This window comes from Neomonachus schauinslandi, chromosome 6 (assembly GCF_002201575.2).
Source record: "Neomonachus schauinslandi chromosome 6, ASM220157v2, whole genome shotgun sequence".
NCBI lineage: Eukaryota > Metazoa > Chordata > Mammalia > Carnivora > Phocidae > Neomonachus > Neomonachus schauinslandi.
Genome location: NC_058408.1, coordinates 72,402,038 through 72,426,508, shown reverse-complemented (window position 1 = coordinate 72,426,508; position 24,471 = coordinate 72,402,038). Strand labels below are relative to the sequence as shown.

The 24,471-nt window shown below is 38.1% G+C and overlaps 1 protein-coding gene across 17 annotated transcripts in view; it reads right to left on the bottom strand.

Moving 5' to 3' along the window:
• PCDH15 (protocadherin related 15) overlaps window positions 1-24,471 on the bottom strand; it is an 813,949-nt gene that overhangs the window by 69,737 nt on the left and 719,741 nt on the right. The window lies entirely within an intron of this gene.

Genomic DNA, 24,471 nt, shown 5'->3' with positions numbered 1-24,471 from the left:
TAAGTTTTATATTATTATTTTCATTGTTTGGTTATTCTTATTTTTACCAAAGATATTATAAGTATCATGTATCAAGCATTTTTTTAAAGATTTTATTTATTTGAGAAAGAGTGAGAGAGAGAACATGAGTGGGGTGAGGGTCAGAGGGAGAAGCAGACTCCCTGCTGATCAGGGAGTCGGATGCAGGGCTCGATCCCTGGACTCCAGGATCATGACCTGAGCAGAAGGCAGACGCTTAACCAACAGCCACCCAGGCGCCCTGTATCAAGCATTTTTGATTTGCCATTATAATGCTAAGGATTCTATAAAACATTATCTTCTTTAGTAAAAACTCTGAGAAATGGATTATTCCAATTACATAAATTTGTGCTATCCAACAGAATTTTCTGTGCTGAAGGACATGCTCTGTGTTCTGTACAACACAGCAGTAGCCACTATGACTACTCAACACTCGAAATGAGTCTCATGGGATTCAGAAATTGAAGTTTGAATTCTAACTAAATTTCAATAGCCAAGGGCTACACAGTAAGTGGTAAAGTTGGGATAAATATAATGATAATAATAGTAAATAACAGCAAATGTATATTAAGGTTTACCATGAGCTTGATACTTCAGCTTCAAATTCTATATATGTGCTTAACCACGGAAAACATTTCAGGATAACTCTAACCACCTGGTGAACAAGGTAATTTAAAATAAAAAACAAACAGAGATATTTCACTTCGGGATAAAATATTTCTTGAATTTTCTAAGAAGTCAAAATTCTCAGCTTTAGACTAGGACGAGCTCCAGCTACCAGCTCATCTCCGTAGACTGTACGTTTCACAGAACAGCAGAGCTTAGTTTTGACATTAGAGGGACATTAATTAGATTTCAACATTAGATCACATTATCACTAAAAGGAGAAGAACAAAGAAAAAATAGTTATCAAAGTGTTTCCTTTTAAGCTTTGAAATCAGGGTTTTTATTCATTTAATAAAGGATAGCATAAAAAATAAAAACCACACTTCCAACTAAAATTAAAATCAGAGTCTGAATCAAGTAATCAAAGACATTTCTTTTACATACTAGGAGCAAATTTGGGACTAATGCCAAAGAGGTCAAAAATTTGGTTGAATATTATCCTTTAACTTATAATTAGCATGGGTGTTTGCACTGAAATAATTTTTTTACTGTTGATGCAAATGACAGTGAGGTATAAAAAATGTGCACAAAAATGGAGAAATCATGAGTATACAGCTCAATATATTTTGCAAAATATACACATCCATGTGACTAGCCCCTGCATCAAGAAATAAAGCATTACCAGCATCCCAGAATGTTCTCTAGGTCCTTTCAGCCATACCCACTCCCCAGGAAACCACTGTGTTTATTTCTAAGTAAATAAACCGGTTATGCCTATTTTTATTTTTTTTTAAGATTTTATTTATTTATTTGTCAGAGAGAGAGAGAGAACACAAGCAGGGGGAGTGGGAGAGGGAGAAGCAGGGAACTCGATGCAGGACTCAATCCCAGGACCCTGGGCTCATGACCTGAGCCGAAGGCAGACGCTTAACGACTGAGCCACCCAGGCATCCCTAGTTATGCCTATTTTTTAACTTTATGTTGATGGGATCACACCATACATTCTCCTTTCTCTCTGAATTCTTTTACTCAATTATGTGTTGTGAGATTCTAAATCTTTGTATTTTTAAATTTTTACAGGCATTTTAAATCATTTTATTTCATCTATACTATAAAACCATGAGATATACATTATTATTCCCTATTTTACCTGCAAAGAACTTGAGACTTTGGTGGTTAAATATCTTCTCAGCTTAGCTATCTCTATGCTTCAGGACTGGTCTTTCCAACTCTAGAATCTAAGTCCAGTTGGCCACGTCACCCCCTTCTCCCCACTTCCAAGTATTTACAACTAACATGCAGGCCTGTGATTTTTTTTTCCTTTTTTTTTTTCTTTTTTAAGGATTTTACCTATTTATTTGACAGAGAGAGCACAAACAAGGGGAGGGGCAGAGGGAGAGGGAGAAGCAGGCTTCCTGCTGAGCAAGGAGCCCTACTTGGGACTGGATACCAGGACCCTGAGATCATGACCTGAGCTGAAGGCAGACGTTTAGCTGACTGAGCCCCCAGGCCTGTGCTTTTCAAAAAAAATTTTTAATTTTTTATAATTTGAGTATAGTTGGCACACAATGTTACATTAGTTTCAGGTGTACGACACAGTGATTCAACATCTATATACGTTATTCTGTGCTCACAAGTGTATCGACCATCTGTCACCATATAGTTCTATTGCAATAACCTTGACGATATTCCTGTGACTTTTTCATTCCATAACTAGAAGCCCTTGTCTCCCACTCCCCTTCACCCATCTGCCCCACTCCTTCTCCCCTCCCCCCTGGAAACTGTCCGTTTGTTCTCTGTATTTATAGGTCTCATTCTGCTTTTTGTTTACTTTGTTTTTTTAGGTTCTACAAATGACTGAAATCATGTGGTATTTGTCTTTCTCAGTCAAACAAACCTTTGTATTTTAAAATAAACACCACACCACCATGCAATCACATTTAGAAAAGAAATGACGATTTTTTTTTTTTTAAAGATTTTATTTATTTATTTGACAGAGAAAGACACAGCGAGAGAGGGAACACAAACGGGGAGTGGGAGAGGGAGAAGCAGACTCCCTGCCGAGCAGGGAGCCCGATCCCGGGACTCCAGGATCATGACCTGAGCCGAAGGCAGTCGCTTAACCAACTGAGCCACCCAGGCGCCCAGAAATGACGGTTATAATAAAATCATGGTGACTGCTTGGTACATTAAGTTTCTTTGCACAGTTCTTACTGGTGAACTTTCAATTTCAATAAGCAAGGAATTTCTACTATTCCTAATTTATTAAGATAACCACGAGGTAGCTGTATTTTATTCTTAACAGGTTAAGGTGCATTTTAAATATACACTGAGGCATGGGCGCCTGGGTGGCTCAGTCGTTAAGCATCTGCCTTCAGCTCAGGTCATGGTCCCAGGGCCCTGGGATAGAGCCCCGCAACGGGCTCCCTGCTTGGTGGGAAGCCTGCTTCTCCCTCTCCCACTCCCCCTGCTTGTGTTCCCTCTCTCGCTGTGTCTCTCTCTGTCAAATAAATAAAATCTTTAAAAAATAATAAAAAAATAATAAAATACACTGAGGCAGGAGGGAAGGGAGGCTCGGGCAAGTTGACCGAATTAATTAAAGCCATTTTGGTTTTAGGCTGACACTTAACCTAAAGTCAGGTCATAAAGAAAAAAAGAAAAAAAAAAAGCAGGTCATAAAAAGAATCACAAGATCTAACTCACGGAATACCACCAGACCCCACTCCCTCTGGCAGTAAAAGCCACAAAGGCTGAAGGTTCTTAAAATTGTTCTTTGTGGGTAATTCCACAACCCCAGTGATGAGGGAGCAAAAGGCTAGCTAAAGACAAAGCCAGGCTAACACCCTGCAACCTCGCCCTACAACCTCTCCCCACCCCCCCCAACCCACTCCTGGGTGGAACATTTGTGACATTCTTCCAGGATGCTCCCAATTCTCTTTATGTTAATGCCTTGCTAGAGAGAAAAACAACCTTAACTTGACAATGGCAAAGCCTCCGGTATCTTGTAAGTCCTCTTTAGCATATGAAAGTTCTTTTGAAAACGTCCCTTTTCCTCACCTCCCTCAACTCCCAAGTATAGAATCAGTCACTCCTCACACTTACAATGCAGTTCTTTCTGCCCAGGGGTCCTGTTCCTGTGCTTTAATAAAACCACCATTTTGTACCAAAGACATCTCAAGAATTCTTTCTTGGCCATTGGCTCCAGACCTCATCCCTCCGAACCTCACCTATATTCCAAAACCACATCACCAAGACAATGGGAAAATGAACTGTCCAATGTAAGTAATAAGCCCAAAGTTGAAGAGTAAGCCCCTCCCTATATGGTTAGCTAATTAAAAAAACTTACAAAACCCTTCATTAGAGGCAAACGGGGGTCCTCTTCCCCCATCTGGGAGGAGATGATGTGGGAAACAAAGGCAGAAGACAAATTATTAAATTTCCTTACTACCTACAGCCCACCAACAAGTCCTTGAAACAGGCCTAGTGATCTTCCTCTAGGGATTCAGAGGCTCAGTGTTAACACTTTGCTAAGAGCAAAAGGCAAGCTTAGCCTAAACCGCCCCCTCCCTGCCAAGATCCTGTAAGTCTACTTTAACATATAAAAATTCCTTTGGAAACGTCCTTTATCTCTAAACCCCCCCAAGATACATGTTGGTAACCATCCCCCAAGCATATGGCCCACCGATATACATCTGAAGGGTCTCAGGACTAAGGTTTTATTAGATGGTAATAAATGACCTTTTCCCAACAATAGCTAGCCTGCTCAAGGACCTAGAAACCTTGCTTCCAAAATTCCTTAGAGACTTACGCTATCCCTAACCCCCTCCCAACTTGAAAGTATATAATGGGCCACTCCTCTTGACCCCCGTGCAGCTCTTTCTACCCCCAGGTCCTGCCCCTGTGCTTTAATAAAACCACCTTTTTGCACCAAAGACGTCTCAAGAATTCTTGGCTTTCAGCTTCAAACCCTAACGTTCTTTCCTACCTCAGAGAGACCACTACTCTGTGAAGTCGCTTTCTTATTTCTATACTTAATAAATCTTTGTCCCTTTCTCTAAATGTCTTGCTCTTGAATTCTGTCACACACAAAGCCAGATCTTGGGACCTTGGTCCTTCTGGCATCAAGACCCTTCCTGAAGCAAATAATCATTGAATGCAAGTTTGGGTACAGAATTAGCAAGTACAGCTCAGAACTATGTATTTTCTTTTATGATATTTCACAGTACATTGTGAGCAGATTGTCAAAAAATGAGATACAGGGTTTTAAAACATCATGTTTACTGGATATTTTTCCAAAAATATAAAACTACTGTCATATGTATGATGTCAATAATGATTCTACTTTGAATTTCTATTTCTTTGAATGGGCTTAATCTAATCCTCTTTGAATCTCAAAGATCTCATTTCAGAAAACAGTTGATGATGATGGTTGCCTGATCATCAACATTCTTTGAAATCTCCCCTCTCTCTCCCAAGTACAGGTAGCTGAATATATCAAGTTAAACAGTGAATGATAAACATGCCACTTAGAAACAATTTAAAGCATTTTCAAGTTCAATTTTGAACCTATTCAATTTTCAGTAAACACATGATTAAGACTGAAACCCATATCAAAGATGTGACTGATCAATGTTGGGTATGTACATGAAGACATGACATATTTAAATAGACACCAAAAATACTGATAACAAAATCAAGAACACAATTTTAAATCTGGTTACAGATGTGAAAAGTGAGAGTTTCAGCACAGAGTGTACTGTACCTATTTGCTTTTTTTTTTTTTTAAGATTTTATTTACTTGGGGCCCCTGGGTGGCTCAGTCCTTAAGCGTCTGCCTTCGGCTCAGGTCATGATCTCAGGGTCCTGGGATGGACCTAAAATCTTAAAAAAGATTTTATTTACTTATTTGACAGAGAGAGACGCGAGAGAGGGAACACAAGCAGGGGGAGTGGGAGAGAGAGAAGCAGGCTTCCCGCAGAGCAGGGAGCCCGATGTGGGGCTCCATCCCAGGACCCTGAGATCATGACCTGAGCCGAAGGCAGACGCTTAAGGACTGAGCCACCCAAGTGTCCCTATTTCCTACTTTTAATAATTTTAAATTTACTTTTTTGTGTTGTGTTTTAGAGATGTACTCAAAAACTGAGTGTGATTTAAAAAAAAAAAATCACTCAAGAGTTTTCTGCTTTCCTTACTTGTAAAATGAAAAAAAAATATTGATCAACAAGCATTATTTTCAAGATAAATATATATGTACATATGTGAAATATAGCCAAGTATACTATAGCTATTATAATTTAATTTTTATCATAATAAAAAATTTTAATTTTATATCTAATGATATTTACCAATAAATATGCAAATTTAAGGACAAAATTAATTTAAACTTATTACTCCAGACACATTATCATAAGACTATAACTTCCTTTTTTAAAAAAATATTGTATTTATTTATTTGACAAGGAGAGAGAGCATAAGCAGGGAAGCAGCAGAGGGAGAGGGAGAAGCAGACTCCCCTCTGAGCAGGGACCCCGATGCAGGACTGGATCCCAGGACCCTGTGCTCATGACCTAAGGCAGACACTTAACTGACTGAGCCACCCAGGTGTCCCAAATTGTAACTTCCTTAAAATAATCCATTAATCAATTTTTTCCAGGTGCATGTGCTTTGTTCTCCTCTTTCTGTTTCTTTTCCACTTTATTGCTTCCAGACCATCTCTGAGTCAAGCCTGCAAAACCTTTTCCCCATGCGTTTATATGTAGTACATGTTCTACCCTTCCTTGTTGCTGAACTTATGTAATGAGGCCATGGATATCTGACTCTTGGTGTACCTCTCCTACTTCGACTTTCTCCTCCTCTGTGAATTTCAGTGTTCTTGGAGATGATACAATCAATGACCATCTTCAAATTCTTAGGCATGAATAACTGATATGCCTCGCTGCATCGATTCTATCACATAACCACACGCTAGTCTTCTGACTTATGGAGATACTTCCTCTAAGGAAACACTCCATCTCTGGAGGTGTAAACTTTAATGTATACATTTCTGACTACAACCTCCCATCACTTTCTTATTCAATTATGACTTCTCTGACACTAGGGAATTTTCAGTTCCACAAACACCCTCTCTGTTCTCATTACTTCGGGGCTTATGTCCCTTCTGTCCCCATCATGGATGTCACGTTGGTTGCATTGTTCTCATTGTTTTGTCCTTCCACAACACCTGGAACTTCCTCCTCCAGAGCCAATGTAACTGTCAACTGGGGACTGGGGAATGATGAAGGAGAGAGCCAGGCAGACCAGTGCCTCACACAGTATCTCAGGACATCTTTCCCACTGAGTATGTTTTATTGTTATTATTTTATAGGTCAAGGAATGAAGGCACAGAGAGATCAATCACTTTCTCAACATCACAGCACAGGTGGGGAGGTCTCACTCTAATACTGAAACCGCTATACTCAATATGTCACACTAAGTACCAGGACCTGGACCCCAGTGAACACAATAGTAAGAGCTGGAGAAAGAGCATAAGAGCTCCTCCTAGACATGTCCCAGAGACAGAGGGAAAATAATAGATATGCAGGCTAAAAACTAAGCAAAGGCAGGAATACAAAAACCTTTGTGCAGTTGGTAGTTCTACATAGAGGCATTTTGCTTATCTAGGTGAACTAAAGATTTACTTCATGAGGTTGTGAGTGGCTCAGAGAATGCAAAGCAAGACCCAAGCCCCACTTGTGGAAGTGAGTCTAATAAGACCACCCTTCCCACAATGCTCAATTCTCACTTAAAGGGCATTTGAGAAATCCATCTCTCCTTTCCAGCCACCACTGCTACCACTGCCCCCAAACTGCAAAGCAAACCACCTGGCTTAAACTTTGATAATGAGTGCAGTGGGGGGTGGGGGGGGGGGAACTTCCTTGGAATCAATCCAACCAATACAAGCCCTCATTGGAGTCTGCAGCTTTTATTCACACACTAGCAATTGCTCAGTTCTAGGAGAAAACATAATATTCTGAATTCTGAATTTGTAAATCCAGTGGTCCTAAACTCTACCTGAATGAACAGAAAAACCACAACTGAGAATTTGAGAAAAGTGATCTTTAACTGATAATAGCCTGGCCTCCTCACAGAAGTAGGTACTTTTTCAAAAGTCACCTCTAACCTATGCCTCAAATAATTCTAACAAGTAAGTTCCAAGAAAGATAAAAAGGTAGAGTTAAAATAATCCTCAAAATGAACAAGCAACAAAATGTCATAAAAAATAGCTTGTTGAAAAAAAGCAAAGTCATACCCACAAAGGGAATTAGCAAGCAAAGAGAATAAAGTAAAGATGTTCAATATGTTTCAGTAAATAGTCTTAAAAATAAGAAAAAAAATGAGAATAGTTGAATGTAAATAAAAAGAAACTTCTAGAAGTGATGAAATAATAATGGAAATTAAAAACCCAGAGATGAAGCTGTTAGCAACTGAGGCATTGCTGATGAGAGAATTAGTGAACTGAATGATAGGGACAGAAGAAATGATGCAGAATGCCCTACAGAGAAACAGAGACCAAAAATCTAAGAGTAAGTTTGAGACAAAGTATTGAGAGTGATCAAGTTTAGCAAACATCTAATCAGAGAGTCAAGGAGAGAGAATAGAATTTTCCAGAACTGATAAGAGACAGCTATCGACAGATTTAAGAAGCCCAGTAACCTACCAACAGAACAAATACAAAGTGACCTACCCAGAACAGGCAACACCCCAACCCCAACAGAAAGGGAAATCATAGAAGGTCTTAGCACACTCAGAGAGTGGCATGGAAAGGTGCCCATGGAAAGTTCTAAATTGTGTACCTTAAGTGAAAGGTGTGTGATTTCAGAGGAAGATCTAAGATTTAGGAAAACGTGAAAAAGCAAAGAATGAAGTAGGTGGCTGAGTAACTCTACTTAAGCGTGGACTCTACAACACAATAATTATATTGTTGTGTGTGGCTAAAAAAAATAGAGTAAAATATCCAAAAACAATAATATATAAATTTCAATGGGAGGGACTAAATTTAAATGTCCTAAGATTCTAAATAATATTCAGGATGGAGGGTATATTGGTATTTTTTAGGTATGTGTATGTTAAAATTCCTAAGGTAACCCTTATTAAATAGAATAGAGTATATAACTTTACAAATCACAAAGGATACATGCATGGGGCAAGGAAAAAATATCCACCCGAAGAAAACAAAAAGGAGAGAAAAAGTATAGAAAACAGAAGAAAACAAAACGGGACAAGGGGAAACCAAAATAAAATGATAGAGGGTAAAATCTATTATATCTGCAATTAGAACAAATGTAATTCAATCTTCTACTTAACAGACCAGGTTAATTACACTGGATAGAATATACTGTAATGTATAATGTATCATCCCTAAAAGAAGGAAAGTGATTGGAAACATAAGTCAAAATTCATTTATATTTTAATGTAGAATACATCTATTTTCATAGAGAAATTTACCTTCCTGACTTTTTGGGGGGCAGTGGAGAAAGAACTGGTATTTTAAAATTAGTTAACAATATTAGAAGTTAGTCCTGCTGTTTTCTGTGTGACTAAGAAGAACGATTTTGAAAGGAAATTATTTGCCTAAAGATGTCACTAATGAACTTATGTGTGAATAAAGCAGAACAGCTATGTGTGTGTGCGTGTGTGTGTTTTTTAAGTAAATAAACTATTATGAATATAACCTGCACTATTTCCTAAAAAACTGGGGAAAATTCCTAAAGATAGTCGAAGAAAGGGAAAAATAAGTAAAATTTACAAACTGCATCATTTTTATTTAGTGCTAAGGGGACATCTAACAAGCTTGGTTAAACTAACACCTAAAACTGAAAACTGGCTCATCAAGAAAACTGTAACAGAATCAAATTTGCTAAAGAATCAACATCACTTTACTTATTCCACCAGCTTTCTTTATAATAAAAAATATACACAGGGCTCTGGGCACAGTTATTATTATCTGGGAGAGGTAATCCTTGAAGATTTGATTTGCAGACTTCTGGGAGTTTCTGTTAGCAAAATCAGGAAAGTTATGTCTAGAGTTGTTTTAAAAGAATGAAAATCAGAAATGAATATTATAATTATACCTGCTGTAATTATATTTCTAAATGAAAGCTAAGACACAGGAAACCACTTACGCATTTCTAAGACCTCATCTGGAAATTTTAATGCACACAGGTGCCCAACATTAAGGGAAAATCACCAAATATAATTGCCTCTATCATACAGGGGTGTAGGTGAGCCCATTAATTTTGTAGCGGCATAAGTAACTGTTCCCCTCTCTTGCCTAAATGAGTACTATGAATACAGAAATATTAGTGGAATAATTAGTGATGTCCTAAGAACTTCCAAAGCCTATTAAAGTCCAAAATGCTAACTTTTAACTTCAACTTTTCAATTAGACCCCATTTTAACATTTAACAGCGCTGATGGCTCACTTTCCCTGAAATAGAGTGGAAGTATTTTAGAATGTCAGAGTAAAAATACGCAAATCCCACATTTTCAGCTACTAATGTCAGTATGTCAAGGTGTGTTTTCAAGGGGCAAAATGAACATCTGCCGTAGATCACTTCAGCTTCTTAAACTACTTTAACTTGGCTCTTGTATTTGTAGGAAGTACACAGAAAGCTTCATTTGAAAGCACTTAAAGACAATAAATTTGTCCAACATATAAAATATGAATGAGGAAAGGAAAATGTCAGGTAGACTCATCTATTTATAAGGCTATAGAAGACTTATGCAAAAAAAAAAAAAACTAGAAAAGAAAGAGGAGAGAGACTTTTTTAAATAAGAAAGCTTAGTGTTTGGTTTTTTATCAGGATGTCAAAAAAGTCATCACAGCAGGGCGGAGCAAGATGGCGGAGGAGTAGGAGACCTGAATTTCATCTCCTCTCAGGAATTCAGCTGGATAGGGATCAAACCATTCTGAACACCTACAAACTCAACAGGAGATCGAAGAAAAGAAGAGCAACAACTCTCTCATCAGAAAAGCGACCACTTTCTGGAAGGTAGGACGTGCGGGGAAGTGAATCCGAGGCGATATTCAGGAGGATAGACGGCAGGCGAGGGGCCTCCGGCGGCCGCTTCTGGCAAGTGATAGAGCCGCGGAGCACAAAATCGGAACTTTTAAAAGTCTGCTCCACCGAGGGACGTCACTCTGGTGGCTAAGCGGGGGTGGAACCCTCCGGGATAGTGTGGTCTCAGGACCCTCGGGGTCACAGAAAGACTGGGGGTGCCCGAGTGTGGCAGAGCTCCCAGGTAACGGAGCAGGGAAGCCAGCTGCAGAGGCGGAGCCCAGGCGCGGGCTCTCAGCTCGGGGTTGCGATAAACCGTGATCCGCGGCACAGTCGGGCCCCTGCTCCTCCAGCAGGGACCCAACAAGTGGCAGATCCGGGGAGACTCACCTTCCTCCCCCGGGAGGAGCCGCGCGGGAGTGCACCACAGGGATCTGCTGCGTTTGGAGACTCCACCCGGGGTCGGGTGCCAGAGATAGAAACGCGCGGTCACAGGCCAGGTGAGCACAGAGTGCGGCCGGAGACTGGGGAGACGGGAGTGACTTACGGCTTTTCTCTGGGGGCTCACTGAGGAGCGGGCCCCGAGTTCTCGGCTCCTCTGGGGCGGAGATTGGGAGGCCGCCATTTTCACTCTCCACCTCCAAAGCTGTACGGAAAGCTCGCAGGGAACAAAAGCGACGGAGAGCAAACCCGAGCAGATTACTTAGCCGGGAGGGGGCAAGGGCGGGGCAATTCCGCCTCCGGCAGAGACATTTGGAAACCACGGCAACAGGCCCCTCCCCAGAAGATCAGCAAGAACAGCCAGCCAAGACCAAGTTTACCGATCAATGAGAATGGCAGAACTCCAGCGCTAGGGGAATACTGCACATAGAATTCATGGCTTTTTTACCATGATTCTTTAGTCTTTCAAAGTTATTTTTTTTTTAACTGTCTTTCTTTTTTTTTCTTTTTGAATTTTTCTATTTCCCTTTTTCAACCAACATCTTATCAATCCCTTTTTTTAAAAAAATCATTTTTATTTTTCATTTTTTGAGTCATATTCTATCCCTTCATAGTAGTTACCCGTATTTTTGGCTTATATATATAAGTTGTTCTCTCTTTAAAATTTTGAGATAGTTTCTTGTAACAGATTAAAATGTACCCTAAATCTCTAGTATATGGTGTTTTCTATTCCCCTGCCTGATCACATCCTCTCCCTTTTTTTTTTTCTTTTTCTTTTTTCTTTTTTTAAATCCTCTTCTTTCTTTTTTCAAACAACTTCTTATCAATTCCTTTTATAAAATTTTTTAAAATTTCCATCTTTACAATCATATTCCATCCCTTCATCATATCAACCCTTATTTTTGTACATATATAAGTTTTTCTTTCTTTAAAATTTTGGGAGGCACTTTCTTTTAAAAGACCAAAATACACCCCAAATCTAGTGTGTGGCACTCATCTATATACCAGCCTGATCTTATTTGATCACATTCTGGTTTTTTTTTTGTTGTTGTTGTTGTTGCTTTGTTTTGTTTGTTTTTGTTTTTATCTTTATCTTTATCTTTTTTTCCTTTTTCTTTTTTCTCTCTTTCCCTTTCTTTTCCTACAGCTTCAGGTCTTTTCTGATTTGTTTAGAGTATATTTTCTGGGGACGTTGTTACTCTGCTAGCATTTTGTTCTCTCATTAATCTATTCTCCTCTGCACAAAATGACAAGACGGAAAAAATCACCTCAACAAAAAGAACAAGAGGTAGTACCGACTGCCAGGGACCTACTCAATACAGACATTAGTACAATGTCAGATTTAGAGTTCAGAATCATCACTTTAAAGATACTAGCTGGGCTTGAAAAAAATATGGAAGTTATTAGAGAAACCCTTTCTGGAGAAGTAAAAGAACTAAAATCCAACCAAGTAGAAATCAAAAAGGCTATTAATGAGGTGCAATCAAAAATGGGGGCACTAACGGCTAGAATAAATGAGGCAGAAGAGAGAATCAGTAATATAGAAGATGAAATGATGGAAAATAAAGAAGCTGAGAAAAAGAGAGATAAACAACTACTGGATCACGAGGGTAGAATTCGAGAGATAAGCGATACCATAAGACGAAACAACATTAGAATAATTGGGATCCCAGAAGAAGAAGAAAGAGAGAGAGGGTCAGAAGGTATAATGGAGCAAATTATAGCAGAGAACTTCCCTAATTTGGGAAAGGAAACAGGCATGAAAATCCAGGAAGCACAGAGAACCCCTCTCAAAATCAATAAAAATAGGTCAACACCCCGACATCTAATAGTAAAACTTACGAGTCCCATAGACAAAGAGAAAATCCTGAAAGCAGCTCGGGAGAAGAGATATGTAACCCACAGGGGTAGAAACATTAGATTGGCAACAGACCTATCCAGAGAGACCTGGCAGGCCAGAAAGGATTGGCAGGATATCTTCAGAGCACTAAATGAGAAAAATATGCAGCCAAGAATACTATATCCAGCTAGGCTCTCATTGAAAATTGAAGGAGAGATAAAAAGCTTCCAGGACAAACAAAAACTAAAGGAATTTGCTAACACAAAACCAGCCCTACAGGAAATCTTGAAAGGGGTCCTCTAAGCAAAGAGAGAGCCTAAAAGCAACATAGACCAGAAAGGAACACAGACAATATACGGTAACAGTCACCTTACAGGCAATACAAGGGCACTAAATTCCTATCTTTCAATAGTTACCCTGAATGTAAATGGGCTCAATGCCCCAATCAAAAGACACAGGCTATCAGACTGGATTGAAAAACAAGACCCATCGATATGCTGTCTGCAAGAGACTCATTTTAGACCCAAAGACACCCCCAGATTGAAAGTGAGGGGGTGGAAAACCATTTACCATGCTAATGGACACCAAAAGAAAGCTGGGGTGGCAATGCTTATATCAGACAAATTAGATTTTAAACCAAAGACTGTAATAAGAGATGAGGAAGGACACTATATCATACTTAAAGGATCTATCCAACAAGAATATCTGATAGTTGTAAATATCTATGCCCCTAACATGGGAGCAGCCAATTATATAAGGCATTTAATAAAAAAAGCAAAGAAACACATCGACAACAATACAATAATAGTGGGGGACTTTAACACCCCCCTCACTGAAATGGACAGCTCGTCTAAGCAAAAGATCAACAAGGAAATAAAGACTTTAAATGACACACTGGACCAAATGGACTTTACAGACATATTCAGAACATTCCACCCCAAAGCAACGGAATACACATTCTTCTCTAGTGCCCATGGAACATTCTCCAGAATAGATCACATCCTAGGTCATAAATCAGGTCTCAACTGGTACCAAAAGATTGGAATCTTTCCCTGCCTATTTTCAGACCACAATGCTTTGAAACTAGAACTCAATCACAAGAGGAAAGTCGGAAAGAACTCAAATACATGGAGGCTAAAGAGCATCCTACTGAAGAATGAATGGATCAACCAGGAAATTAAAGAAGAATTTAAAAAAATACATGGAAACCAATGAAAATGAAAGCACAACTATTCAAAATTTTTGGGATGCAGCAAAGGCAGTCCTAAGAGGAAAGTATATAGCAATACAAGCCTTTCTCAAGAAGCAAGAAAGGTCTCAAGTACACAACCTAACCCTACACCTAAAGGAGCTGGAGAAAGAACAGCAAATAAAGCCTAAACCCAGCAGGAGAAGAGAAATAATAAAGACCAGAGCAGAAATCAATGAAATAGAAACTAAAAGAACAGTAGAACAGATCAACGAAACTAGGAGCTGGTTCTTTGAAAGAATTAACAAGATTGATAAACCCCTGGCCAGACTTATCAAAAAGAGAAGAGAAATGACCCAAATCAACAAAATCATGAATGAAAGAGGAGAGATCACAACCAACACCAAAGAAATACAAACAATTATAAGAACATATTATGAGCAACTCTATGCCAGCAAATTAGATAACCTGGAAGAAATGGATGCATTCCTAGAGATGTATCAACTACCAAAACTGAACCAGGATGAAATAGAAAACCCGAACAGACCTATAACCACTAAGGAAATTGAAGCAGTCATCAAAAATCTCCCAAAAAACAAAAGCCGAGGGCCAGATGGCTTCCCAGGGGAATTCTACCAAACATTTCAAGAAGAATTAATACCTATTCTTCTGAAACTGTTCCAAAAAATAGAAATGGTAGGAAAACTTCCAAACTCATTTTATGAGGCCAGCATTACCTTGATCCCAAAACCAGACAAAGACCCCATCAAAAAGGAGAATTACAGACCAATATCCCTGATGAACATGGATGCAAAAATTCTCACCAAAACACTAGCCAATAGGAATCAAAAGTACATTAAAAGGATTATTCACCATGACCAAGTGGGATTTATCCCTGGGCTACAAGGTTGGTTCAACATCCGCAAATCAATCAATGTGATACAATACATTAACAAAAGAAAGAACAAGAATCATATGATCCTCTCAATAGATGCAGAAAAAGCTTTTGACAAAGTACAGCATCCTTTCTTGATCAAAACTCTTCAGAGTATAGGCATAGAGGGTACATACCTCAAGATCATAAAAGCCATCTATGAAAAACCTACAGCGAATATCATTCTCAATGGGGAAAAACTGAGAGCTTTCCCCCTAAGGTCAGGAACGCGGCAGGGATGTCCACTATCACCACTGCTATTCAACATAGTATTAGAAGTCCTAGCCACAGCAATCAGACAAAAAAAGAAATCAAAGGCATCCAAATCGGCAAAGAAGAAGTCAAACTCTCACTGTTTGCAGATGATATGATACTTTGTGTGGAAAACCCCAAAGACTCCACCCCAAAACTGCTAGAACTCATACAGGAATTCAGTAAAGTGGCAGGATATAAAATCAATGCACAGAAGTCAGTGGCATTCCTATACACCAACAGCAAGACAGAAGAAAGAGAAATTAAGGAGTTGATCCCATTTACAATTGCACCCAAAACCATAAGATACCTGGGAATAAATCTAACCACAGATGCAAAGGATCTGTACTCAGAAAACTATAAAATACTCATGAAAGAAATTGAAGAAGACAAAAAGAAATGGAAAAACGTTCCATGCTCATAGATTGGAAGAACAAATATTGTGAAGATGTCAGTGCTACCTAGAGCAATCAACACATTCAATGCAATCCCCATCAAAATACCAGCCACTTTTTTCAAAGAAATGGAACAAATAATCCTAAAATGTGTATGGAACCAGAAAAGACCCTGAATAGCCAGAGGAATGTTGAAAAAGAAAAGCAAAGCTGGCGGCATCACAATTCCGGACTTCCAGCTCTATTACAAGGCTGTCATCATCAAGACAGTGTGGTACTGGCACAAAAACAGACACATAGATCAATGGAACAGAATAGAGAGCCCAGAAATGGACCCTCAATTCTATGGTCAACTAATCTTCGACAAAGCAGGAAAGAATGTCCAATGGAAAAAAGACAGTCTCTTCAACAAATGGTGTTGGGAAAATTGGATAGCCACATGCAGAAGAATGAAACTGGACCATTTCCTTACACCACACACAAAAATAGACTCCAAATGGTTGAAAGACCTCAATGTGAGACAGGAGTCCATCCAAATCCTAAAGGAGAACACAGGCAGCAACCTCTTCGACCTCAGCCGCAGCAGCTTCTTCCTAGAAACACCACCAAAGGCAAGGGGAGCAAAGGCAAAAATGCACTATTGGGACTTCATCAAGATAAAAAGCTTTTGCACAGCAAAGGAAACAGTCAACAAAACCAAAAGACAACCAACAGAATGGGAGAAGATATTTGCAGATGACATATCAGATAAAGGGCTAGTATCCAAAATCTATAAAGAACTTATCAAATTCAACACCCAAAGAACAAAGAATCTGATCAAGAAATGGGCAGAAGACATGAACAGACATTTTTCCAAAGAAGACATCCAAATGGCCAACAGACACATGAAAAAATGCTCAACATCGCTCGGCGTCAGGGAAATCCAAATCCAAATTTCAATGAGATACCACCTCTCACACCAGTCAGAATGGCTAAAATTAACAAGTCAGGAAATGACAGATGTTGGCGGGGATGCAGAGAAAGGGGAACCCTCCTGCACTGTTGGTGGGAATGCAAGCTGGTGCAGCCACTCTGGAAAACAGTATGGAGGTTCCTCAAAAAGTTGAAAATAGAGCTACCATATGATCCAGCAATTGCACTACTGGGTATTTACCCCAAAGATACAAAAGTAGGGGTCTGAAGGGTACGTGCACCCCGATGTTTATAGCAGCAATGTCCACAATAGCCAAACTGTGGAAAGAGCCAAGATGTCCATCGACAGATGAATGGATAAAGAAGAGTGGTATATATATACAATGGAATATTATGCAGCCATCAAAAGGAATGAGATCTTGCCATTTGCAACAACGTGGATGGAACTGGAGGGTATTATGTTGAGTGAAATAAGTCAAACAGAGAAAGACATGTATCATATGATCTCACTGATATGAGGAATTCTTCTTTGTAGGAAACAAACTGAGGGTTGCTGGAGTGGGGGGTGGGGTGGGAGGGATGGGGTGACTGGGTGATAGACACTGGGGAGGGTATGTGCTCTGGTAAGCGCTGTGAATTGTGCAAGACTGTTGAATCTCAGATCTGTACCTCTGAATCAAATAATGCAATATATGTTAAGAAAAAAAGAAGAAGAAGAAGGTAGCGGGAGGGGAAGAATGAAGCGGGCAAAATCGGAGGGGTAGACGAACCATGAGAGACGATGGACTCTGAAAAACAAACAGGGTTCTTGAGGGGAGGGGGGTTGGGAGGATGGGTTAGCCTGGTGGTGTGTATTGAGGAGGGCACGTTCTGCATGGAGCACTGGGTGTTATGCACAAACAATGAATCATGGAACACTTCATCTAAAACTAATGATGTAATGTTTGGGGATTAACATAAGAATAAAAAAAAAGTCATCACGGTCCAATAATTCCTAACTTCAATATGTGCACTTACTATGTGTATAGTTAAAGTCTAATATAATTCAGAGATATTCTAATGAGTAAAACACAGCTTATTGTAGAAATGACAATTTAATAATGGTATGTTGACAAGTGCAACACTGTTTGAATTACAAAGACCTTTTCAGGAATTTTACTGTTGTTTTATTATAGTTAGAATTTCCAAAGTTTACTCTTAAAGAGTGGTGCCAAATATCACACGATAATACCCATTTGAAAAATTAAAGAAAGAAACCGAAGAACAGCAAAATCTTCCTTTTATCGTTTTTAGAGTTATATACTAAAATATGTTTTATTATGGAAGGCATGAGATTCAAACATCCGGAAGACTTGGGTTTATGTGATGACTGAAACACTTTTTTTTAAAGTGCTATTTTCCTTTCCTTGTAAATTCTTTGGAAAACAAATATTCCCTCAAAAAATAATTGCCTTGTTCTTTTCCTCTTATTGCTACTAGCATGACTGATCATATATTCCTCAATGCTGCTTTGAAATGAACTCTGAAACATTTGCTCTCTTTTGATTCACGTGGAAGAGAAAGAAATTTTGCTCCATTCAACAGACGCAGTAAGAACCGAAAACACATGTACAATCTGAGCCTTCTATTTGAGAGAGGAAAACTAGCTCTTAATGTTGACTCTGAATCCCAAAATGTTCAGGATTTTTAGGGAAAGCTCAATTATTATTGAAATGTTTAAGAAATCTTTGCCTTTGCAATAATTCTGTAGTTAGGAATTCAAATCCTTCAGCATTCAAAGCAAATTAAATGACACACTCATTATTTCTAACTCGGTGTTCTTCCTCAATTACATTAAATCCAATCAATCCAAACAGTTTCATCTTCTCAGTCCTCCCCCCTACCCTGCTCCAGTCCCTCTCCAAGCTACCATGTGCTTGTCCCTCAGGCTGTGGTCTCCCTGCCTGGCAAGGGCCCCCACCTACACAGGAACTGAGCGACAGATCTCAGCATCCAAAATCTCGCTCCTGGCCTCCTGACTTCCAGTCCCTCAGCAAGCCTTCCGCGTTGGACTTCTGCAATATGCCTCAGCTCAGAGACTATCTATCAAGCAGATGCTGTCCAACGCAGGCTCTCGTGTCTCATTTTTCACTCCAGAAACAGCTGAAAAGTGACTGAGAGCCCCCATCTCCCAGAGGAGGGCCATTAAGACAAATCCATGAAATACTCTGTCTGATCCCAGTTTACCATTCCAACCTCTTGCCTTACATTTAACTCTACTTATATTTCCCCCAAACCACATTACCTAGCGTTTTTCCAGAACGATCTATGTTGTTCTATGATGCCAATCCTTTGCTTACACAGTTTCTTCTAAATTAAAATGTCTCTTGTGTGCTAGGCCGGATGATGTTCCTTCCTGCACTATATTTTGGTGTACGTACGTACACACACACACACACACACACACACACACACACACACACTGAACATACATAATACTGAGCAGTGTAGTCAACCTTCAGCTTAAATGACTAGTTTTCTGAAGGCCGTCCCGACTCCCCTAGGGGCAGTGTTGTTTCCACCTGCAGGTTCCTAGTACTCTATCTTACGTATTTTTTACTATAGCATTTACCTTGGCATATTATAATATTTATATGTCTCCATTACATAAAAAATTTGTTTCTTAATTATCTTATTCTTTTATATTTTGTGTCACTTGGTTTCCAGATTGATTACTAAAATCTATTTCTAAAACGAAAATTAAAATTTAAACTAGGATATGTAACATGACTTTAAAAAAATCCTCTTGAATACAAACATGTTTTTAAGCTTACTTTTGTTCCCATCATTAGAATATTTAAGACAGGGTGTCCTTCATGTGTTGAATAATTTGGACCACCTCGCTTCATACAAAGATTTGAATATCTTTTCATTTAAACATCCTCCTATGGATTTTTACAATTTTAAAGCAAAGTTAATGTTAAAAGATAAATAATGGCATTTTCATTATTGCAAAAAGGTTTAGAATATGAATAATGTATAAGAAGCCTATTTATCCTTCAATTATTAAGTTTAAGAGAAAATCAGGGGAACTGGATAGCAGGGCATTTGCAAATTAAATCCAAATGTTGAATGCTCTCTGCATTCTCTCTGACAGTGTTTGATTGCCCATCTAGGAAGAGAACAACAAGCACAAACAAAAAGCTTTACTACCAAAAGACAAACCTTTATCATTGCTTTTTAAAGAGTCTGTCAAAGGAAAATAGAATTCAATTTATAAACCTTTTACTTTGGAAAATAAATGGAGAACTTTCAAAAATATATTGAATATAACATACTAGGATGAAACTAATGATTAGTAGAAAAAAGCCTTAAGGACCATTAAAGTGACACTAATTATAAAGAGGGCTGTATTTACGGATTGCAATGGTGCTATTTACACATGGGACAATAAAATCTGTCTCCTTGAATATATACAAATCACAACATTTTAATATAACACAACACATTCAACAAAAAAAGTTGCTCTCTGCAGTGTCCCTCATTTAAATTGGAGGTAATTTTGAAACATCCCTTCCTCTTTCTCTCTCTCTCTACGTATGTATATATACACAATACATATATATGTGTAAATACATATGTACATACATATACTTATTTTTTCCATTTTGTACCAGTGTATTTTATGTTTAACATCCCAGAAGTTTGCTAAGAAGAAACAGCTATAACACTAAACTAAAATTCCTGTTATTTTTTGTTAGATGAAATTCTAAAAAGAATTGTCCCCAAAACAATATGCTATAAAGCAGAGTGGCCAACATTACAATTCCATCTTAAGATAATATGATAAAATATTAGCACTGCCAATTGCTGGTTTTTAGAAATGTTTTTATTTTTTAAAATTTATTTTTAATTTTTTAAAAAAAATTTATTTATTTGTCTCAGAGAGAATGCGCAAGCAGGGGTAGCTGCAGGCAGAGGGAGAGGCAGGCTCCCGCTGAGCAAGGAGCCTGATGCAGGGCTTGATCCCAGGACCCTGGGATCAAGACCTGAGGTGAAGGCAGACGCTTAACCGACTGAGCCAACTAGGCATCCCCAATATTTTTATTTTTTGAGAAGCATGGAAGGGGCTATAATAATTTTGAATCTATTTTTGCAAAAATGCTTACATGCTTTTGATTTTCACTATGTTTTTTCCTTCTTAAAATTTCCTAAATTACTCTTTCTTAATTCCTAAATCATATTCATCTAATTATTCTTGCTCTGTGTTATCTGTAAAGATGAAAAGTTATAACAACTTAAATGGCCAATAGTTTTTTTATAATGTGTTTAATATATCAAGTATCTGATTACTTCTTGCTTATTACAGAAGTATCAGGAAATGCATATTAGCAAGGATATTTAAAAACCTATAATTATATCCATTTATAGTCATTATTAATAACTTTATATATGACCTTTTTTATTTACTATATAAACATACACTTTCTGTAACCAGGACCATATCATCTGTATGGCTTTATAACCTATTTTCAGTCATTAACCAGTTATATAGAATTTTTTTATTTCAAAAAAATGTATTTTATAATAGAGTAGGATTTTTAAAAAATTGTAATAAACAAGTAATACTATTTTGAAAAATAGACATATTTTTAAAGGATACATAAAATCTATAAATTGTTGTAAAACCAGCCCACAAAGCACCAACATTAACAAGGCTTGAAAGATAGTTACTCGACTGTATACCTTGGCTACTGTAAATAATGTTTCAATAAACAGAAGGTGCCTATATTATTTTGAATTAGTGCTTTTATTTTCTTCGTGTAAATATCTAATAGTGCAATTGCTGGAGCCTAGCGTAGTTCTATTTTTAATTTTCTGAGGAGCCTCCACACTGTTCTCCACAGTGGCTGCACCAGTTTGCATTCCCACCAACAGTGCACAAGGGTTCCTTTTTCCCTGCATCCTTGTCAACACGTGTTGTTTTTTGTGTTGTTGATTTTAGCCACCCTGGTTGGTGTAAGTGGTATCTCATTACACTTTTGATTTGCATTTCCCTGATGATGAATGATGTCAAGCATCTTTTCATATGTCTGTTGACCATCTATATGTTGATAGACAAACGGATAAGTGAGATGTGATGTATAATATATATATATACACACACAATATGGATTATTACACAGCCATAAGAGAAAAAGGGATGAGATTTTGGCATTTGCAATAGCATGGATGGACCTGGAGGGTGTTACACTAAGTGAAGTTAAGTGAAACTGAAAAAAACAAATACCATGTAATTTCACTCATATGTGGAATCTAAAAAACAACACAAATGAGTAATAAATAAAAAAAAACAGAATCAGACCCATAAATATAAAGAACAAACTGATGGTTGCCAGGGGAGAGCGAGGGTGGAAAATATTGGTGGAGGGGAGAAGGAGACACAGACTTCCAGTTACAGAATGAGTAAGTCATGGGCATGTTGTCAATGGTACTGTGACAGCGTTGTGTGGTGACAGATGGGAGCTACACCTGCGGGGAGCACAGCACAAAATACAGAGAAGTTGATCACTATGTGGCACACCTGAAACTAATATAATATTGTGTGTCAACTCGGCACAAATGAAAAAAGTCAAAGACAGTTACTAGATAACATTTATATTTGATAAAATGGCTAATTTTTGTTTGTTTTGTTTTGGCTAAGACGTAACACTGGCCAATCTATTTTTAGCCTAATTGCCTTCAGCCAGCCTGCTGCAATCCAAATAGTTCTATAGCCAGTTAAGAACCGACACCGACAATGATTGGGATTATTAGATGCAGGTTGAGGGTCAACACTGAAAAAGCATAATGAATAAAAGATTATATTCAAGAAAGATCTGGGAAAACGTAAGAGATAATCAGACTGGGCACCAAGTGTTCTGCATTGGACTAAGGACCCTATCAATAGGGTCTCATTTAATTTTCTTAACTCTGGTAAGTAGAAAGAACAAGAACCATTTTGTAGATGACGTTCCTGTAGTGTGTATGTGACATTAAAAATCCGTAAATGTGCCCAAATCACACAGCTGGGGAGAAGAACCTGGAATCTTTGACTCCAAGGCCTGTGCAAGATCTGCCAGTAAACTGACTCTATGAAGGGAAGGATGGATTGGACTGAAGGTTATTCCCAGGCTCCTTGCTTCAGAAAGAGATGACACGCATACCTAACCAATAGATTTTATTAAAAATTCACATTTACTATTTCTCATTTTTTTCCTCCTCTTATCAGAGTCAGTAGGAAGACAAATGAAGACAAGTCGCTTTATCTGTGCATCTCTCTTGTAGAACACACGGGAACACAAACACTGGGAAAAAGCCGTGTTGTTTACATCCTCATCCTAGTGGAGCTGCTCCATTAAATGACATGTTAAGAAAGAATTCAACGTTTTAATTGCATTTAGTGCTAATGAGACCCTTATAAATGCAGGTGAGATTACACATTTCCATTGTGTTCTTTTCCTTTCCTCATTAGTTACCCCTAATTTTCATGATGACTGTTAACGCAACATAACATTAATATGCTCAGGAGGTGCCAGAAAAGATGATGTGTCATGCTGTGATTCATTAAAGCCAGAGAAAGGACTCTTGCATTTTTCAACATTTTAACAGATAATTCATTTTACAATCTTGGAAGATAAATTTTCTGCTGTTCAGAACTTTCTATTAATACTTTTTCTTTGAAAAATGGCATTTTTGACCATATCTATCTACAAAGAGAGAATTTAAGGGATCTATTTAATGTTCTTAAATTCCTGGCCTTTTCCAGTTTGTGATTTTTTTTTTTTTAATATGGCTTTAGTGCCGTCTTTCTGAAAAAGTCTAGTTAAGAAATTGTACTGACTTCTTGATTATTTTTGTGTTTTATTTAAGAGAATTTCAAGATTTTTTTTCCCCACTTCTCCGACATTAATTAATTACTAGAAGATAACCTCACCCAATGTTATGGTTTGCTGTTGTGTGATAAGGGCCAAAACCCCCAATGTGCCCTTTTAAAAAATATTCTTTTTTTTTTTATTAAAGATTTATTTATTTATTTGAGAGAGCGAGAATGAGAGAGAGTACATGAGAGGGGGGAGGGTCAGAGGGAGAAGCAGGCTCCTCGCTGAGCAGGGAGCCCGATGCGGGACTCGATCCTGGGACTCCAGGATCATGACCTGAGCCGAAGGCAGTTGCTTAACCAACTGAGCCATCCAGGCGCCCTAAAAAATATTCTTTTTAAACCTGTTCTCTGGATAAGTTGGTACGGGTATTGCCTGAAGACTGAAATTTCTCCCAGCTGTGCTGTTAGGGTTTGCTATTCAGAACCTCACCTCTAAATGTGTGGAGATTATTTTTTTCTTAAAGTTGCTATGATTTCCTGAAAGGGAAATACCAAGCCATTGATAATTATTGACAAAGAAAAATTTGTACAAAGATACTTCATAGCACAGTGTTGAGATAATACTACTCATTTAAAACATATAAATATGTCTCATAAATACCAATTGCTGATATGAGATATCTCATTTAAAATATGCAAGTTGATCTTTCTCAAGATAGCTTTGGCTATTCAGGGTCTTTTGTGGTTCCATACACATTTTAGAATTATTTGATCTAGCTCTGTAAAAAATGCTGTTGGTATTTTGATAGGGATTGCATTGAGTCTGTAGATTGCTTTGGGTAGTATGGACATTTGAACAATACTGGTTTTTCAAACCCATGAGAATGAAAAATCTTTCCATTTGTTTGTGTCATCTTCAACTTCTCTCATCAGTGTTCTATAGTTTTTGGAGTACAGTCTTTCACTTCCTGGTTTATTCTTAGGTATACTTTATTCTTTTTGCTGC